Source organism: Arachis ipaensis, chromosome B10, assembly GCF_000816755.2.
Source record: "Arachis ipaensis cultivar K30076 chromosome B10, Araip1.1, whole genome shotgun sequence".
NCBI classification, from domain to species: Eukaryota; Viridiplantae; Streptophyta; class Magnoliopsida; order Fabales; family Fabaceae; genus Arachis; species Arachis ipaensis.
The window spans coordinates 40,855,357-40,860,836 of NC_029794.2; positions in this window are offsets into that span (position 1 = coordinate 40,855,357).

Genomic DNA, 5,480 nt, shown 5'->3' on the forward strand with positions numbered 1-5,480 from the left:
TATATATATATATATATACTATACAAAAGAAGACTAGCCACTGCCTGCGGAGTTTAGGCCAGCCCAAACAGAGAAATATAGAGTCCTTGAAAATAAAACAGCTTATACAACCTATCTCTCATGTAAGCCTCTAGGGCCCTAAAGTCTAAAACCAAAAAGGGGGAGAGAAAGTACTACAATAAAATAAAATAGAAATACACCAGGAAGAAGCATACTCCGCTCTGCCACCATGTCTGCAATTTCACCGAGGTGAATTATGACCTGCATCTGAAAAACAACAACAAAGTATGGAATGAGAACCGGAGGTTCTCAGTATGGTAACAATGCCCAATGATGTAAGATGTAAGGCTCTGGGACACCGAAGGCAATCCTAGAACTTCACATCACATACGGATATTCAAGTTTAGAATAAAATATAATTAACGTAAACCATAAACAATAAACAGAGTTTCTAAACTTAAAGGATTGTAACTAATACTAATCACACCACTATATCCCACAACCTTCGCCAACTTTAACCTCCGTGTGATCCCATCGCCACCGCCTACCTAACCTCCTCAGCACCACACAATCACAATTAATACAAACAAGTAAAACACAAATAATATTCATATACAACAAGTAGATCAAGAAGCAGGTAGACATGTTATACAATTAGGAAAAATCAAGTAAACAAAGCAAGCAAGCATATAGAAGATGCACATGATAAATGTCTATCCTATTGGCTGTGATATCACATGTTGGTTAATACCAAACCCGACAGAAAATCCAGCCGACAACTCTCGGATCAGTCTCTCTATTGCGCATAAGGAGGAATAATTCTGAGGGATGAGTGCCCTACCACCTTCTCCTTTCAGAGGGAAACATTTCGAAGGAGCGTGCCCTACCACCTTCCTCTGGTTGCCGCATGATTCCGTGAGTTAGTGCCCTACCACCTTGCAATCAAAGAGAAATCGCATTTTTAGGAGGAATAATTCCGAAGGACGAGTGCCCTACCACCTTATCCTTTCAGAGGGAAACATTCTGAGGGAGTGTGCCCTACCATCTTCCTCTGGTTGCAAAAAATATGAGTGAGAGGCCCGGCATCAACTCTCACATCCGAACGTAGGCGGGAGACTACCACAGCCCCTACGACGAATAACAATACATATCGTCATCACATTTTTAATCTCAGAGACCACTGCTCACAACACACTTCCACTCGTACTCGTCACAACCATCATCAGTACATAAGTTCCTTTCTAAACTCCTTAGTTCACCAGTTCTTCAATTCCAATACCATCCTCCTTTCTCATCTACCATACCCATCCTGAGTACACCAGAAATCTACACCTTCGTTTACTAACTTTCTAACGTAAAACCCAAATTAAACCTCCTAAGACCTTTCCCTTATTCTAATACCCAAAATAAGCCCAAAAGTCTTAAAATGGTGTTACAGGAGCTTACAAGCTTGTTGGGAAGGTCAAATAGTTGAAAATAAGTTTTAAATTTGAGAAACAGGGCGTGTGGGTACGCACAAAAGTGTACGCGCGCACGCTTAGGAAGATTTTTAAAGTGTGCGTAGGCACAGGGGTGAGCGTACGCACAGGTACAAAAATTTCACAAGTCTGTTCACTCGCACAAGCTGTGCTAGCACGACCAACAGACTGACCTTCCCAACGTGTGCGTGCGCACAGGTTGTAAAACGCCATTGGTGTGTGCGTGCGCACAAGGCTGTGCATGCGCACATACCAGAAATTACAAAATTCTACAACTCTGTAGAATTTCAGATTTCGACACCAATCTTTGAATAATCATAACTTCTTCTACAAAATTCCAAATTTTATAAACTTTATATCAAATCGAAGGGTTTTCAATAATCTTGAATTCTAAACCAAATTCAACATATTTTAAAAACCGAGGCAAAAGTTAGGATCAGACAAATTTCACCAAAAATCCATTTTTTTGCCTAAAACCTCATAACCTCAAATTTTTAACCAATCTCAATCCAAACCAAATCAATCACATATCAACCATACCATAACAATCCAAAATTTATTCCAAATACTTCTTCAACCATCTTCTCAATCTCAAAAACCTCTAAGCCATTCAAAAACTCTAAATCCAACCCAATTCACATATCTCAATTTACCAACCTTCACAAACCACATCCAACCAAAATAATATCAAACTTCTAATTACAACACAATCTACTCCTTTTGATTACCATTCATCATTCAGACCAATTTTTCCATCACACTTCATCATTCTCAATCTCAATTCTCAAACATATAGCATTACAAATAATTTATTCTATCATCAATTTCAATATCAATCTCCCATATCTAATTACCAACATCAATATAGCCATTTATCATCTATTCATAATTTAGCACGCTATAGCAAGTCCCCGGCAACGACACCAAAAATTGACGTGTCAAAAATTAGCCGATTAAGAAATTAATATAGAAATAACGTTGCGAGTATAGTTCCTAATCAACAAAAATCTACTTATCAATTTAAAAAGGGTTGTCACAAATTTTAGAATAAAAATATTGGGAGTAAAAATCCTAAGTCGTCTCCCAACGAGTTGACAAAAGAGTGCTATTTTATTGGTCAGGAATTTTCTGAGAAATTTTAAGAGTTGGAGGACAGAAAAATAAATGATTTTAAATTAAAGCAATGGAAATTAGCAAGAGAATTTATATAATCAATTAAAAAGCCTTGACCGAGGGAAGATTAATTGGAAGTTCTATCCTTGTTGGATTCTCCCAACTATAATAATAAGAGGTTGTTGTTTTCACTTAGTTAACCCTTACTAAATAAAAAGGAAAGTCAAGTGATTGAGCTAACTCTTATTCACAAGTCGTAACCCACTCCTTATGGAAGGATTAGCGTTAGCAAACTAGAGAAGTAGCCAAAAACTTCCAATTAAAATTAACACTTGAGTATTCCAACTCAAAGGTCTCCTTTTAATCAACCCCCAAGTCAAGTTGGGAGTCTACTCCATTGATGTGGAAACTACTTGCACAGATTTAAAAAGGGAATAAAAGGAAGACATGATAAACTAACTAAAATAATAACAGAAAATTAATTAAAGGTAAAAATAGTTCTTTGCATTAATAAATCCCAAAACCATAAACATACGTATTTGAATAGGGTTAATAGGTAATCAACGAGTAAATGAATAAGAAAACAAACTAGAAGAATGAAACTTCAACGGAGGTAGTGACTCTTCTCAATATCCAAAGCAAAAGCATAAAAAGCATAAAAACTATCAATGTGAAGAAAACCTAGAGGAAGTGTGATTTTTCTCTCTAAGATTCCCCTCTAAAACTAAAACTATGCGAATAAGAATGTGTGTTGAGTCTCTGCTTGTCCCCTAGCTCTAGTCTGTGTTTCTGGGCCGAAAACTGGGTCCAAACTCGGCCCAAAAATTGCCCCCAGTATTTTCTGCGATTTCTGCAGGGAGCGCATGTCACGCGTACGTGTCATTCATGCGTACGCGTGGCCGTGCAAACTCCAATTCACGCGCAAGCGTGAGCCATGCGTGCGCGTCGCTTCCCGCTGGTTGTCTCCTTTATTTCTTGTGCTCCTTCCATTTTTGCAAGCTTCCTCTCCATCCTCTAAGCCATTCTTGCCCTATAAAGCCTGAAAACACTTAACGAACAGATCACGGCATTGAATGGTTTAAAGGGAAATTAAAACACACAATTTAAGGGCTTAGGGAGCAAGTTTTCAATTATAGAACAAAACTAGGAAGGAATTGTAAAATCATAAAATAGTAGTTTATCAATCTTCCCACACTTAAACATTAGCATGTCCTCATGCTAAGCTCATGGAGTTAAAAGGAATGAATGGGGGAAAGTAAGACTCATGAGATGCAACCTATGAATGCAACTATATGCTGAGATGATTCTATCTACTTGGTTAAAAGTAAATAAGTTCTCCAAGACAAACATAAATCAAATTCCACTAATTCAAATCATACAATAAAAGACAAGTAAACTTGTAAGAAGATAGCTCATGAAAGCAAGGAACATAGAATCAAGCATTGAACCCTCACTGGTAATGTATACGTACTCTAATCGCTCAAGTGTCTAGGGTTAATCACTCTACTCTTCTCTAGTCATGCTTTCTAAAACTTTGTTCTTCATCTAACCAATCAACAAATATTTAGTATAACAATGCAAACATCATGAGGTCTTTTTAGGGTTGTAATGTGGCTAACGTAAGGGTGAGGATATATGTATGGCTAAGTGAGCTATAATATTGAATCTTTGACTAACCTAAGCTCTCACCTAACATACACACACACTCTATATAACTCTAAAATCATGCCTAGCTACCCAAAATTCCCACTTTTGTATTACATACTCATGTACCAAATTTTTTTTAACTTCACCACCTATGCATTGATCTTTTATTAAACTTAGCATTGGGGTAATTTGGTCCCCTGATTTGTTTATTTATTTATTTATTTATTTATATATTTATATTGTTTTTTTTTTGAAAGCAAATATAACATATCAATGCACATAGGTATTTGATTTTTCTGGTTTCACATGAGTAGCTACCTAAATTCCCAATATTCACATAAAGTAGAAACTTAACACATTCCTATTAACCCAGGTTCCCACAGTTCCCCACACTTAATTGATACACAATCTCTATCTTAAACTAACCAAAGATTCAATTGGAGTAATTAATTGTTTTTCCTCTTAAGGCTAGTGATGTGGTAAAATATAGAAAAAATGGGGATTAAAAGGCTCAAAGTGGCTAACAAAGGTAAATGGAATGGTAGGCTATTTGGGATAAGTGAGCTAATAACAATTGATGGCCTCAATCATATGTATGCATGCAAATACACTAAACAATGGACATATAGAATGGAACAAAATATAGATTACAATCAAAGAGAAGGAAACACACAAGAATAAAATATTATGGTTAAATAATTTAACCATATAATTAAGCTCAAATCTCACGGGTTGTGTTCTTAGCTATAATTTATGTTCCAAATTACAATCCTCAAACAGGTTTAACAAAAAATTTTTAATTTAAATTAGTAAAATACTATAAAAAGGGTCTTGAAAAGAAACTCTTTACTTTAACCAAGCAAAAAGATACATGCAAACAATTATTATCATGCAATCTATTCTATCTAACAAAAGAAAAAGTTTAATGTTGGTGTTAAGAGAGAGAAGTTACCTCCGGAAGTCAAGGACTGACCTCCCACACTTAAGGCTTGGCACGGTCCTCCGTGCCATCAGTAAGGAGCAAGGTAGAGCTGGAAGCATCACCTCCACTGTCTGGTTCGCCATGGTTCCCTGTGCTATTGGATGAAGGGGAGTCGGGGGTGTCCTTCTATTCTGGAGGTGGGTGTGTACCAGCAATGAGTTCCTTTAGGTAGTTATATCGGCGCTTGTTACAGCGCTCCATTTGCTCCATTCGCCGGTCCTACCGGTCGAACCTCTCAAGGATCTGAAGGAACATCTGAT